General features: G+C 42.5%; 1 protein-coding gene across 3 annotated transcripts in view; it reads left to right on the top strand.

Moving 5' to 3' along the window:
- CSGALNACT1 (chondroitin sulfate N-acetylgalactosaminyltransferase 1) overlaps positions 1–16,255 on the top strand; it is a 419,176-nt gene that overhangs the window by 73,977 nt on the left and 328,944 nt on the right. For 2 of the 3 annotated variants that reach the window (XM_056116700.1, XM_056116697.1), the window contains exon 2: positions 154–229. The gene's annotated coding sequence lies outside the window, so the exon portion shown is untranslated. The remainder of the gene's footprint in view (positions 1–153; positions 230–16,255) is intronic. The other variant, XM_056116699.1, reaches the window with a different exon arrangement.

Here is a 16,255-nt window from a genome sequence, read left to right as displayed (position 1 = left end):
GCATTTTAAGCTTGTAGTATATTGCCAGCCCTATTTTTCTCTTAATTACCTTCTCTGCTTTTTCTTAAACTACAATGATATGCTTTGGAGATTTTTTTTTATGTTCCAAGGTTTACTGAAGCTTAATTCAGTTTTATTTATTCTTTTTGGCAGGAGGCTCCCGAGTGATGATCAGGAGGCCGGGGGACCACGCCCAGTGAATCTTGGCCAGTTGGGTGAGTGACGCAGTGTGAGGCTCTGTGGATGCAGTGCTTCTTAGGCCCTTTGATGCCAGGGACCACTTGGTTGCCCTTCCCCTGGGATGCTCTCCAGGGTTACACCCAGTGATGCTTCGGGGGAATGTGAGCAGTGGGTAGAACCAGGGTTCTTCTCGATTTTACCCACATTTAATCTCTGCTGAAATATCACCTTTTCCTAGAATCCACCTCTGGAATCATACATTACTTAGACCTTTCATTGAATCTCACCTGTCAGATATCTTTGTCTCTCCTTTAACTATCATAAACTCTTTGATTAAAAAAATTCTAATTTTCCTAGAACAATATTTTACAGTGCCTAGTACAATTAGCAATTAATAAATATTTGTTTGAGAAAAAAAAGACAAATAGCATATTCAGAGTTTTTCTTCACAAAAGGGATTTGGTAGATACTTTTTTGGTACTTACTGTTTAAGTCTTTTTCAAAATCATTATACTAAAAAGATTATTACAGAGATAACTGCTTCAAGGTTCTTTTTTTTTTTGTTTTGTTTTTTTGTTTAAGGTTCTGGGTATGGAATAATAGAGCACTAGTGAAAGCATAGGAAGTTACTTTTGGGGGGAGACCCGGTTATGTTGCGGGGCCCATAAAATCCCAGGGATTGAACCCAGGACTTCTGCATATAAAGCATGTGCTCCAGCAACTTTGATTCACTTTCAGCTCTTGCATATTTAAACTGGGTTTTTGTTTTCCATCGGTCATTTTTATAAGGCTAACTGTTTGGAATCAAAGACTGAAACACTTAGCTTTCATGCTGGTATATACAAAGCCTCTTGAAGACAGATGAAGGTGGGACATGGCAGTGTGGAAGCCAGCATGGAGTCATCATCATTTTGACCTCATTCATTACACCTGCTGTTTTGTTTTTCGAGAACTAGGTCCCACAGCCATGCATGATGTAGTTAAAGAGCTGTTATAACTAGAATATGAGTATCTTTAAACTTCATTTGCTTTGTCTGGAATTTGCTTCCTCAGTTTCCAGCACCTCTACAGCACAATCACATTTCTTATGAAAACGCAATGAATTGTAGCTTTAAAACACCAAGAAATTGAGAAAAAGACTTTGAAGTTCTGAGTACTTTTGTTCACTGCCTCATAGACCAATTTTCATGTGGTGGGTGAGTGACCACAGAGGCTATTCACAGTCAGGACAGTGTCTAGTGGAGCTTCTTGGTACTGCTGAGTGTAAGAGGGCATTTGCCTCTTGTTCTCTTTTGTAAGTTAGAGAATTCTGACATGGTTTTCTGAATAGACTTCTAACTCCTGAGCATGGACTATGGGGAGAAAGATGGAAACTTAAAACCTAATTATAGAGCATCCAAATAGGAGCCTCCCATTGCCCAAGCAGCACAGCTCTTATGGTCAGTACAGGCCCCTGAGCTGGGGCCCTTTGGTGGTAACTGAAATGGCCTATTCTTTGCGTATTTTGAGTGGAGTACTTTCATTCTCTGAGTTTTAATACACGGTTTCAGGATCCTTTCTTGCTTCCTCATGAGACAGTGTGATTTTTGGGGACCGGCTTCTCAGACACTGTTCAGGGCCCGGGGTAGGTCTTTCCCTGCAAGGGGACCTTGGGGCTCTCTCTGACAGTGATGAGAGGAATATGGTGTCTGGGATTGAACACAGGGATTAGTCATGGAGCTTTGGGAATGCCATCCTGTGCTCCAGCCTTTGGACTGTCTTCTGACTGCTTTTCAATTTTTTGCTGAAAGTAGAAGTTCAGTAATGTTGTGGTTGGAAATTAGGTTAAATGGTGGGTTGTTGTTGTTGTTTGTTGTTGTTGTTGTTTGGTCACATCTGATGGTGCTCAGTGGGTATCCCTGGCTCTGTGCTTAGAAGTGACCCCTTTTGGTGTTTAGGGGAGCATTTGTGGTGCTGGGGTTGAACCAGGGTTGGCAGCTAAATAGTGGGGTTTTTTTTGTATTTTATTTTTATGTAGGAGTACTGCTATTTATTCAGTCACTGATTAGCTGATTGAATTGGGCATGAACTTCACCTTACTTTTTTTTTTCATAATTTAATTAATTAATTAATTTATTTTTCTTATATTTATTTATTGAATCACTGTGGAAAAAGTTACAAAGCTTTCAGGTTTAAGTCTCGGTCATACAATGATCAAACAGCTCTCCCTTCACCAGTGCTCATTTTTCACCACCAAGAACCCCAATATATCCCCCGTCTCACCCCTCCCAATGCCTGTGAGGCAGATGATTTCTACTTAACTCTTCTCTACATTGATTACATTGATTATTTCGACAAAAGATGCACCATTATTGTTTGGCATCCCCCCCCCCCCACCTCAACAATCATAACTGCTGAAAAGGCATTGTGAAATACTTTGTTTTCTATAGCTGGTTATGAGAATCATATAATGTAGTGTGGCGGCTATTGCGCCTGCGCGATTTTGGATTTCTGCAAAGAGCCAGATAATTGCGAGATTGGTTTCTGTGCATCTGGTGTTATGGCTGTGCTGGAGAGCCGCTCGTGGGGGGCAACTCGTGACCTCAGTGGGGTGTGAAGGATGAGCCAGTACCACCCACCCCCCCCACCCCCCTTCCCAAGAGACTGCAGTTGCCCCGTCACCGCTGGCTCATACCTGGCTTCCCTATAAGCCCTGAGGTGGTGGCCACCTTGCTGCTGGCGGGGGCGGGGGGGGGGGTGAAGGCAGAAGGGAGCAACACCCTTTCCCTCCCGGGGAGGCATGGCACCGTAGTTTAATGCATGGTCCATTCACTTTTCGGCTGCGAGCTGCCAGGCTCTGGACTAAGTCCTTTAGCCTCTGGAGCTATGGTTGTGCCAGAGAGCTACTTGTGGGAGGCAACTGGTGACCTCAGTAGGGCATGAAGGATGAGCTGGTACCATCCCCCTTCCCATGAGACTGCAGTTGCCCCGTCACCGCTGGTTCATACTTGGCTTTCCAATAAGCTCTGAGGTGGCGGCCACCTTGCTGCTGGGGGGGGGGGGGGGCGGGGAAGGCCGATAAGTAGTGATTCTTGATTAATAAAACACACACATATACCTTTAATTTATTTTAAAGAATACATTTTTATGTAATTTGTTTTATTTAGTCACCATGAAATTACAAAGTTATTCATGACTGGGCTTCAGGCACACAATGTTTCAACACCAATTCTTCCACCAGTGTCCCCACCCCCTACCCCATTTGCCTCCTACCCACTGATCTGCTGCATGAGAGGTGCTGTTTCTCTTTATATCATGTGGTTTACAATACCTTTGCTGATAGGGTTTCATATATAACACTTCACCACCTCTCAGCACCCCACCCCCTTCCTGGATGGAAGTTGCCCCTCAGGTGGCATGTGTCCTACTGAACACCAGCTCTCATGTTCTTTGTTTCCATTGTTTTTAGGGATTCCTTATTCCACCATTATGTTTCTTTATATCCTGCATATGAGAGAGATGATTCTGTGTCAGTCTCTCTCCCCTTCACTGAGCATGAGACTCTCCAGATCCCTCCAAGTAGCAGCAAACTGCATGGCTTTATCTTTTACAGCCAAGCAGCATTCCATTGTGTACATGTAGCATAGTTTCTCTACCCTGTCATCTATTCTTGGGCATTTGGATTGTTTCCAGATTTTGGCTACTTTGATTAGTGCTTCAAGGAGTACAGGGGTGCCAATGCCTTTTCTCCATTTTGTTTTCAGGCCCTTGGGTTATATTCCAAGATGTGAAGCTGCTGGGTCAAATGGAAGCTCAATTTCTAGATGTTTTAGGAAAGTCCATTTTGTTTTACAAAAAGGCTAGACCAGTCAACATTTTCACCAGCAGATAATGGGAGTCACTTTCTCCCTACATCTATACCAGCACTGGTATGTGATTTTTTTTTGGGGGGTGGAATGCCTCTTAAGCAGTGCTTAGGAGATCTGGGGGGCAGTTCAGTGCAAAGGCCCTGTGGTATCATGGGTCACTCTGGGATGCTTGGGTGACTTTGAGATGCCAGGACTGAATCCAAGTCTAGAGCATACTGGGCATGCATCCTAAATGCTGTGCATCTTCTACCTCATTATGTAATTGTCTTTAAGTTAATTAGACAGGAAATAATGGAAGTGTTTTTATCTATTAAAATAGTATGCTATTTAGCATTTAATTTCAGTAGTTGGCTGTATTCTGATTATGTAGTTGTCCAGATAGTGCAGCCTTTTCTCGCATCTTAGAGACATTAAGAGAAATACTTTGCAGTTCTGTTAGGAAGCTGCTAACTGTCTGAGATATGACTCACTCTCTCAGTGGAAGAAGGCCTTAGTGGGAGGGAAAATTTCTAAGTATATACATGACTGAAAGTTAGAGTGTTTTGGGGTAGTCATCGATTTTTGGGGTAGTCATCGATTTTTTTCCATTTTTTTAACCCAGTATATGGTGAGTGAATATTCCTCTACCAGTTATGACCCTGTGCTGATGTCTGGGGAAGAGAGGGGAAGCTGGAGTACTCAGGAGTCTGGTGAAAATGCTGGAGGTGTGGGTGGCAGGAACCTGGACAGACAAATAGAGGATGGAGAGTCTGCGCACATGGCTTCCAGATCCCTGCCCTGTGCAGTTAAATGTACCCTAAGCCATAATATTGTCTCTAGTTCTCTGTAATTCCAATTACTTAACTTTCACTTGAATAAATAAAAGTATTATTTATAACTATGGGGTAAAAGGGAGAACTCTTATTATCCAATAGAGATGATTGGTGAAATAAATTAATGAACATTCATAAATGAAGCTCTGCAGTACTTAAAAATCAGGCAAAAATATTGTCTAATGGCCTGAGACATGTACACCATCTGGCAAGCAGAGAAGGGCCTATCTGCAGTAGTGTGATGTTCGTTTGGCAGTGCCGCATTCTCACCTGGGCTGCCTGTTGAAAATCGATCTCTCTGCCCCCATGCTCTCTCCTGGGCCTCCCCTGCTCGACTTAGCTGCTAACACCCTCTAGGATTTACTTGTTTATAGTATTGGATATTGTCTTTCTCTCCTGGTGGAATATAAATTGTAGAGGGCAAGGATTGGTGCCTGTTTTCCTCACTGATGTGTCCCCAAGGCCCCAAGCAGTATTTGGCATATAGTAGATCATAATAAGTCCTGTAACTGTTAAAGAAATGTTGGAGAGGGGGCTTCTTTGCACACAGCCAACCGGGGTTCAGTCCACCGTCGCTTCAGATGGTCCCCTGCCTTCCAGGAATGAGTGCAGAGCCAGGAGTAAGTTCTAAACACCATCGGTGTGACATAAAAAACAAAAGGAGGGAAAAATATGAAGGTGCCTGAAGAGATAATAAAGTAGAGAGGATGCTTGCCTTATAGAGAGACAATCTGAGTTCGATCCTGGAAACCCCAGGTGGACCTTGAGCCTCACCATTAATGATCCCTGGGTACAGAACCAGGAGTAAGCCCTGAGCACCACTGGGTATCACCCAGACTCCTCCCACCATCCCCCAGTCCATGCCAAAGTTGAAGAAAATGTGGTTGATTATAATTGATATGGTTATTTTTTCCATTTCTCTTTTTTCCCTCACACTTTTTTAAACACTGTGGTTTACAGAATTGTTCATGATGATTTGTTATAGGCACTCAATATTCCAACACCAACCCCACCACCACTGTTCCTTCCCCCTCCACCTTTGTCTCCATTTTTGTGATTGTCTGAGTAACTGTCCTGCAGTAACTGGGGACCCTTGATGTGTTCAAGGCTTATGACCACCCCTTTGACTGATGAACTAAGAAATGGGTCCCCTTGACTGATGGATTAAGAAATGGTAACCAGTGGCGATTTTATTCAAATAAATCTTTATTATATTATTGTTATGAAGAAATCATGAAGGTTACACATAGGTAACAATTACACATAGGTGTATTTGAACATTAACATAAATATGAACAGATGTTAAATGCTTCCTTCAGGGGAAATTCTTCTAGAAGATCCACCCAAGGATCTACTTCAGCACTCTAGCTCCTTCTAGGAGAGCCACCATGGATGGAATTCCATCTAGGGGTATGTTGCTATCTTCTTTCCTTTGTCCATAATCCATTTAAACAATCATATTAAGTTTACTTCTTAGTAATATTTCTAGTCATTTTGTGTGAAAACAGTTAAAATATCTATATGTATCTATAAAGGTAAAGGTAAAGGCCCTCCCGTTGATCGTCGATTTGCTCGAGCGGGCCCAGTAACGTGTCCATTGGAGACTTTGTTGTTACTGTGTCTGGCATATCGAATACTCTCGGTAGCTTGCCGGGCTCTCCGAGAGGGGCGGAGGAATCGAATTCGGGTCGGCCATGTTGGCCGCTTGTAAGGCGAACGTCCTACCGCTGTGCTATCGCTCCAGCAATATAGTTATGTATCTATATCTAACTTATATCTGTACCCTAGATTAAGCTTAAAACTCTCTCTGAACTCAGGTAAAGGGTAGCTTTTCCTGAGGACATCTCACTTTATTTCCCAGACTACAGTCCTCAGGCAAGGTTATTTTTTTCCTATTTTTTCCAGTAGGGTCCTATTCAGTTACTTCTTTTTGGATCATGACAAAGTTTGTTTCATGACTGTGCTCTTAACTTATACCTCTTATGGCCCTTGGGATGATCCATGTCAAAGCCAGGATAGCTTGTGGCTTGCTCTGGGTCCATCCAAGTCCCTTGTGAGAACCAGCTTTTGAGGTTTAAGGAACTAAGGTCAATCTAAGGGCAACTGAGGCTTAAGTTCAGTAAATATGATGGATGCCCAAGAGTAAATATTTTACAGAGTCAGTTAACTCCCATACACAAAAGCTTAGCATTAATTGTCTTCTTGTGTCTATAAAAAATTGCTCTAAAATAAAAGTATGCAAAGGGCATAAAGCAAAGAGAATAGCAAATATTTAATTTACATACACAAAATCAAGAGCCATCAGGAGGTTTGACTTTATAAGTTACCATGTTGATTTGGAGATATTTGTGACTAACAGATAGAGGGAATAGGACACAAAGGAGAGGTTAAAGATAAACACAGAGGATTGGGAGTGCCCCAGTGGAATTGGGTGTGCCCCTAGGAGCACTGTAATGGGTGTAACTCAAATCACATAAACTCCCTTCAGGAGGGGAAAGGACAACCCAGTGTTAAGCCTAAAATGCTTGGAAGTGTAATCCAACACCAACTGCTCCTCAAGCCTGAACTTCATGGCAGGTCCACAATATTTTATATTGATTTTTACCCATAAATGGCTAAAAAATCAAAAACTGTTTTCTTAGAAGAAATTTAGTGAAAATTGTTGTATCTCACCATATGAATATTATGTCCTTATCTGAGGGATTATTACAGTTATTACAAATTAAGCTTCTATGTTAATATTTTTATTTTGTTAGTCAAAATTGGTTGGCTTCTACATTACATCTCATCCAATCTGGTGTGATATTACTGAATTATCAGTGTTGTAGAGTTTGGAGATGTTGAGCAGCCACCTGCTCCAGAAAATCCAGAGTTTTTAACTAGTTAGTCAAGCTGGAGTTAAAATTTTGACTGCTGAGTTTACATGATGGCAGAGGTGGTTTGTGGTGTGGCTGCTGAGGAGAACAGGGAAGTGGGGAAGTAGCTTGCCCCTCTTCTCTGAAGGCACAGAGATTTCAGTCACAGGGATCTGAGTACCTAAGGTTTCAACTGGCTTAAATTCTCTGTGAGGCTCAATAATCCTGAGGTGATGGAGTCTGGCTGGAGGAATGATGTGGAAGATTTGGGGTGTGGAAGCTGCTGGGGCTTTGTTTGGGTGGGCACTAGCTCTCCCACTGGGCCTTCCATGTCCAAGAATGCTCCAGGGGTCTCAGCCTTGTAGGGTGTCAGAAGTTTTTGCTGCTAGTTGATTTTTTTTTGGGTCACACTGGCAATGCTCACGGGTTCCTCCTGTGTCTGCATTCAGGATTTACTCCTGGTGGTGCTTGGGGGACCATGGGATGCCGCAGATTGAACCCAGGCTGGCCACATGCAAGGCAAATGTGCTATCACTCCAGCCCCATTAGTTGATCTTTTGCAAGATTTATTTATGATTCTCTAAAGCAAGACTAGTGAAAATGAGCTTACGTGGTTGCAAAAGTGGTTTGTTGGTGTTATCTTTCCATTTCTGAATTTTTCACGATTTCCCTCATAAATGCAGGTTATTCTAGTAGAGAAAAACAATTGAAATGGTGCATTTGATTTTTATATAGCCTCAACTAGTCAAGACCAGGGCTTCTTAAACTTTTTCTTCTTGTAACCTCTTTTATCAGAGAAAGTTTTATGTGGCACTGAATATATAGGTGTCACATAAAATAGGCATACAAATAAAATATTACTTATAGTTAATAAAAATTCATTTAAAAACAATAATTTTATTTGTGGAGTAGGCCTCCAGGTTGGTCTCAGGGAGCCTGGGGGTCACTCCTGATAATTATCAAGCAGCTAGTCTGGCAGCTCAGGACTTGGGCCCTCGGGTGTGGTGCTTCTCACTGCTGGGGTCTCGGTACTGGGGTCCCAGGGCTGCACTTGGTGGTGCCTGGAGGACCAGGTGGAGTCAGAGAGCAAATGCAGGCCCACTGCGTGTAAGACACATACTTAGCCTTACTTAGCCCTATACTATCTGGCCCCTAAAATGCATTTTAAAGATATTTTACAGTTGAGTTTGTGACTCAATTGTAAAATGATTGAGTTTATAACTCCCATATGGCGTCGCGCACCCTGGGATCTAGCATCTTCATGGATGGGAAGAACCAACATTGTTGAAACGATCATCGTACCCAAATTACTGTACATATTTAATGCAATACCTATTAAAATTCCAATAACTTTTTTCAAAGACAAGGAAAAATTACTAAAATTTGTATGGGACTCCCTGAATAGTCAAGGCAATCTGAAGGGGAAAAAAAGAAGAGAGACATTGTATTTCCCAGTAATAAAAACTGCATGATACTGGAATAAAGATAGTCCCACAGTCCAATGGAACAGAATTGAGAGTCTGAGTTACAGGCCCCAAATTTATGGGTAGCTAATCTATGACAAAGAAACTAGATATATGAAGTGAAGCAAAGAAAATCTATTGATAAATGGTGTTGGGAAAAATGAATAGCCACGTGTTAAAAAATAAAATTAGAATCACATCTTACATCATGTACAAACTCAAAGTGGATTAAAGATCTTGAGATTAAACCATGATCTATAAAACACTTTGACATAAATATGAGCAGAATTCTCCAGGAATTTGACTTCAGTGAAATTACTGCAGTGGCAAAGACAACAAAATCAAAAGTAAACAAATAGAACCACATCAAATAAAAACTCTCAGTGAAATAAACTCAAACTACAATAGAAGACATCCTACTAAATGACAGAAAATATTTGCACACAGTACATCAGATAAAGGGTTGATATATAAGAACTATAAAACTCAAAGCTCAACAACAACAACAAAATCCAGCATCCTGATTCACATCTGGGGTCAGAAAATGAACAGACACTCCCAAAGCCATATGGATGATCAATAGGCATATGAAAAACTGCTCATCATCATTTCACTGTATCTCTGTCCTCCTGTTGTTCATCGATTTGCCCGAGCGGGCCCAGTAACGTCTCCATTGTGAGACTTGTTACTGTGTTTGGCATATCAAATACATCACAAGGAACTTGCCAGGCTTTGCTGTGTGGGCGAGATACTCTCAGTAGCTTGCCGGGCTCTCCGGCAAACTGAACTCAGGTCAGCCATGTTGGCTGCATGCAAGGCAAACGCCCTACCCGCTGTGCTATCGCTCCAGCCCATCATCATCACTTATGTTTAGGGAAATGCAAATAAAAACAGCAATGGGATATCATCTCATGACCACGAACGTGTAAAATGTCTGGAAATAGCCAGTATTGGTGGAATTTTGGTGAGAATGGAACCCTCATTCACTGTTGAAATGCCATCTGGTTCAACCTCTATGGAAAGTAATATGGAGATATAAAAAATAGGAATAGAACTACCATATGACCCAGAGATACCACTTGTTGGAATCTTTCCCCAAACACAAAAGAATTAACATAAAAGGATATAGCACTGTAGCACTGTCCTCATGTTTTTCATCGATTTGCTCGAGCGGGCCCAGTAACGTCTCCATTGTGAGACTTGTTACTGTGTTTGGCATATCAAATACCTCACGGGGAGTTTGCCAGGCTTTGCCATGCGGGCGAGATACTCTTGGTAGCTTGCTGGGCTCTCTGAGAGGGGCAGAGGAATTGAACACGGGTCAGCCATGTTGGCTGCATGCAAGGCAAATGCCCTACCACTGTGCTATCCCTCAACCACAGTAAGCCTGACAATTACTGAAGTCAAATACTATCAGTATACCTAAATTTAAGCATCTCTCTACATTTAACTTTATTTCTTTAAGTAAATTTTATTGGATCACCATGAGATACAGTTACAAACGTGCATGATTATGTTTCAGTCATACAATGCTTGAGCACCCATCCCTCCACCAGTGCACACTCTCCACCACCAGTGTTCCTAGTGTCCTTCCCGCCACCCCACCCCATTCCACTCCCTGCCTCTGTGGCAGGTACAGTCTTTCTTATTCTTTCTCTAATTTTGGGAGTTATGATTTGCAATACAGATACTAAGAGGCCATCACGCTTGGTCCTTGGTCTATTTTCAGCACATATCTCCCATCCCAGGCGATCCCGCCAACCATCTTTTACTTAGTGGTTCCTTCCCCATCCCAACTGCCTTCTTCCCCAGCACATGGGGCTGGCTTCCAAATCGTGGCGTGATCCTTCTGGCCCTTATCTCTGCTGTCATTAGGTATTAATCTCATATTATGCTACTTTATATTTCACAAATGAATGCAGTCATTCTATGTCTGTCCCTCTCCTTATGAATAATTTCAGTTAGCATTCTACACTTAACTTTAATTTGTAAAAATTATGAACACAGAAGCTGACACCGAAACCTCCCAAACCCTGATTACCCTTGTTCCAGGCAAATCCTCTCATGATGACAAGCCTGACCCTGGCCTAGATAAAACCAACCAAATACACCAAATTTGACAGTTGCTAAATACATCACTTCCCTTTCCGTCATGGAACACAGCAATACTTCAGACCTAAGTCCTACACAACCCCTAACTCTTGCCCAAATTCTAACCTTAGCTTTTATTTTTAAGAATGACCACTCCTGGGAATATACCCCAGAGAGGCAAAAAAGTATAGTCGAAGTGACATCTGCACTTTTCATTGCAGCACTGTTTACAATAGTTAGAATATGGAATAAACCTGAGTGCCTGAGAACAGATGACTGGTTAAAGAAACTTTGGTACATCTCCACAATGGAGTGCTATGTAGCTGTTAGAAAGAATGTAGCACTGTAGCACTGTCTTCCTGTTGTTCACAGATTTGCTCAAACGGGCACCAGTAACATCTCACAACAAGTTGTAAGACTTGTTGTTATTGTTTTTGGCATATCGAATATGTCATGGGTAGCTTGCCAGGCTTTGCCGTGCAGGCAAGATACTCTTGGTAGCTAGGAGGAATCAAACCCAGGTTGACTGCGTACAAGGCAAATGCCCTACCCGCTGTGGGAGCAACATCAGGCAGAAATCCCAGAAAGGGGTGACGCCCCCTGCCTCTTCAAGTCCCAGCTAGAAATCATAGCTTCTCCCGTTCAATGGAAGGTCAGTCACTGCCTTCCGTTACTGCCTGGCACCTCATGGGCACTTAATCACGAGCACTTAACCAGTGAGGGGATTTCAGAAGAGTGGTTGGAGGCGAAGGTGTCTCAGGGTCTTTGAAAGGCAGCGATGCTATACAGCTAGAGCATGAACAGGGACGTCAGCACAATTGTAACCATGCTTCGCAATGTATGTGCATGTATATCTCAAGCCCTTGACATGCAATAGACCAGGAACCCTAACATATGAAAGCATGGTCACGGTCCTCCCATTGTTCATCAATTTGCTCGAGCGGGCCTAGTAACGTCTCCATCATAAGACTTGTTGTTACTGTGTTTGGCATATCGAGTACGTCACGGGTAGCTTGCCAGGCTCTCCCATGCAGGCGAGATACTCTTGGTAGCTTTCCGGGCTCTCCGAGAGGGGTGGAGGAATCAAACTCAAGTCGGCCATGTTGGCTGCATGCAAGACAAACGCCCTACCGCTATGCTATCGCTCCAGCCCATGAAAGGATGAAGTCATGAAATTTACATACAAGTGGTACTACATGGAAAGTATCATACTAAGCGAAATGAGTCAGAAAGAGAGGGACAGACATAGAAAGATTGCATTCATCTAGGGAACATAAAGTAACAAAATAGGAGACCAATACCCAAGAATAGCTGAGATAAATACCAGGAGGTTTACTCCATGGCTTGGAGGCCAGCCGCACACTCGAGGTGTAAAGGTAGCTCAGATAGAGAAGAGAGCACCAAATAAAGGGTGTTGGGAAGATCCGCCCAGGATGGGAGATGCATGCTGAAAGTAGACTATAGACTGAACATGATTGCCACTCAATTCCTCTTTTGCAAACCACAGCACCCAGAAGGAGAGAGAGAACAAAAGGGAGTGCCCTGCCACAGAGGCAGGGTGGGTTGGGGAGATAGGGGGTGGGAGGGATACTGGGATTAGTGTTGGTGGAGAATGGGTACTGGTGGACAGATAGGTACTCGATCATTATATAACTGAAACCCAAGCACAAAAATTTGTAAGTCTACAACTGTACCTCATGGTGTTTCACTAATAAAAATTAAAAAAAAAGAATGAACACAGAAAATGCTAATGCTGAAAACATCCACAGACTCCTAATCCATGGCCCAGGCTGATACAATCATTGTAACAGACTTTACCCTAGCATGCCCTTAAACCAACCAATTATCTCAAATCTAACAATTGCCCTATTTATTTATTTGCCCTATTTAATTCCCTATTTATCTTGGAATACAGGAATACTTCACACCTTAATCCTACACATCCTGAACCCTCTATGTAGCCCGAATTCTAACCCTAACTCTAACTCACAGTAAGCCTGTTACTGATACCATAAACTAACAATTCACCTAAATTAAATGACCTTTCCATACTTCTACTTATAAGTATGAACACAGAAGAAACAGACACCAAAAACTTCCAGAAACCTAGCCCTAACCCTAGTCTGAGGCTAACCTTATCATTTCATAAGCCTGATCCAAGCACGGACATAAACATACAAATTAGTGCAAATTAAATAATTTCCGAATACTTTACTTCCCTTTATATCTTGGAAAACAGCAATATTTACCATCTAAACTCTCCATTCTCCCTAACCTTAACCCTAGCCTGAATTCTATTCCTAACCCTAACCCAAAATAAGCCTGATCTCTATTGAAGCAAAAATAGCCCATTTTCCTAAATTTAATGATCTCTATATACTTAACTTTCTTTTTTTAAATTAGTATAGCAGATCCTTTCTTTTTTCTTTCTTTTTATTCAAAGTGAGATACACAGTTACAAAGTTGTTCATGACTGAGTTTTAGTCATATAATGTTCCAATACCCATGGGGCTGGAGTGATAGTACAGTGAGTAGGGCATTTGCCTTACATGTGGCTGACCTGGATTCAACCCCTGGCATCCCACATGGTCCCCCAAGCAATTCTGGGAGTAATTCCTGAGTGCAGAGCCAGGAGTAACCCCCGAGCACCGCAGGGTATGACCCAAAAAGCCAAAAAATTTAATGTTCCAACACCTGTCCCTTCAGCATACTTAACTTTCTAATTTTTGAGTGGGAGGACAACACCTGGTGATGCTCAGGGGTCACTCCCAGCTTTGCACTCAAGCATCCTTTCTGGCAGTGCTCAGAGGACCATGTGGGATGCCAGGGACGAAACCTGGCTTGGCAGTGTGCAAGGAAAGGATATAGGCACATCTATGTTCATTGCTGCATTTACTGCAATAACCAAGATATTGAAACAATCCAAATGCCAACTACAGATGAATGAATCAATAGTTATATTTGTATATACATATATATAGTGAAATACCACATAATTTTAAGAAAGAACAAAACCATGCAATTTGCAGCAACATGGACGGAACCATCATACTGGCATTATGCTGAGTGAAAGGGATAGATGCAGAATAATCTCTTTCATATGTGAGACTTAGAGATATAAAGCAAGATAAAAAGATACAAAGCTCCAAAGACAACAAAACTGAAGAACTGATCCTCACAATTCAGTTGGTGTGGAGTAGGGCACTGGGCCTTAGGAAGGGCTTTGGGGTACACTGGTGATGGGTGTGGTGTTGGAATTATGTGCATAATGGTTAACAGTGCTAAACAATATTTTTACATTATTAATATGATTGTAAACCGTGGATTCTCAAAAATTAAAAATAAAAAGAAGGAGCTGAGGGTCTAACGCAGGGCCTCTTAAACTTTTCTACTCACAAACCCTTTCTGTCTGAGAAATGCAGGCTCTGGTGGTACTGCCAGAGGCACCTAGGATTCGTTACGTGATTGAGTTTTGAGTTAGTTATTTTTCTTTTCCTGTGTGCTAAGTTTTAACTAATGTCTTACTATTGCCAAATTTTTTGTGCTCTCCCCACCCCCTGACATTCAGTTACATAATCACATATGGGATTGCAACCCACAGTTTTAGAAGCTTGACTAGAGGTTCCAAAATTTATTTGGTTTACCACCCTCTCCAGGAATTTATCCAGAGCCTCCCTAGAAAATTACCTTGTGTAAGTGAACAAAAAGAGAGAAGCCTCTAGCTGAAGCCTCCAGAAAGAAGTGTTCAAGGCTAGAAGTCTTGGGGGCAGTATCACCCTCTTTGGGAAAGACTTGTTCTGAACAGTGGTTCTAGGCAGATCTTAGGACCACTGGCTGTGTTCTGGGCCTTGCACTTGACCGCTAGGTTTGGTGCTTCTTGCTCACCTTTGTTTGTCACACCCCTGCTAATTGGCTGCCTCCATATGTAACCCAGCTGCCTTCCTTGTGTTTTTTTCCAGGTCCCCATTTATAATTCTATCTTTTCTTCAAATGCAAGCTTGAGTTCTACTTTTTAGAAAATGATTTTTCGGTGACATTCTGGCCTTATCTTCCCTTGAATTCCCAAAGCACTTGTGCTGTGTACACCATGCCCTGAGGCCCTGCCCTGCCTGAGAGAGCGGTCAACATGGTCTCGGTGGCTGCTATGTTTAGTTTGTTTGTTTATTTATTTATTTATTTATTTTTATTTTTGGGTCACACCCAGAGATACTCAGGGGTTACTCCTGGCTCTTGAGTAGTTATTCTGCTACTCAGGAATTACCCTGGTGGTGCTCAGGGGACCATATGGGATGCTGGAATCGAACCCGGGTTGGCTGCCTGCAAGGCAAATGCCCTACCCATTGTGCTATTGCTCCAGCCCCTGTTTTGGTTTTTAAAATGAAAGAGCTGTGATTTACAAAGTTACTGATGATTGAGTTTTAGGCATATAGTATTTTGGCACCTGTCCCACCATCAGGGTTAACTTTCCTCCCTCAAACATAAAACACTGTCCTCCTGTTCTTTGATTTGCTCAAGCGGGCCCAGTAATGTCTCCACTTTGAGACTTGTTACTGTGTTTGGCATATTGAATATACTCTCAGTAGCTTGCCAGGCTCTTCGAGAGGGGCGGAGGAATCGAACCCAGCTCAGCTGGGCTGGCTGCCCTTTCCTCCCTCAGAGTTCAGATATTCCCTCCTTATCCCAACAACCCTCCCCCCCCCATCCTCCACCTGTCAACTTGACAGGAACAAAGTTTCAGTGGTTGCAGCTTGGATCTCATGATTTCAGTTTTGTTGAGTCTGTGTTTCGGATAGATGGCTATTTCATTCACTTGTATCACTAGTAACTGAAGCCCTAATGCCTGTTCACCCATTTCTTTTCATTCTCCCTTCCTCCTTGTTGGTTTTCCTTCTCTGTCCTTCTCTTTAAACATGGGGGCAGCTATTTTTGCAGTAGACATTAGCAAGGAGGCCAGCACCACTGCTCCTGGAGGCAAGTAGAATCTGTTCTGATGCAGACACCATGGA

Source organism: Sorex fumeus, unplaced genomic scaffold, assembly GCF_029834395.1.
Source record: "Sorex fumeus unplaced genomic scaffold, SorFum_2.1 ptg000033l, whole genome shotgun sequence".
Classification (NCBI taxonomy): domain Eukaryota; kingdom Metazoa; phylum Chordata; class Mammalia; order Eulipotyphla; family Soricidae; genus Sorex; species Sorex fumeus.
This window is presented reverse-complemented; position numbering and strand designations above follow the sequence as displayed.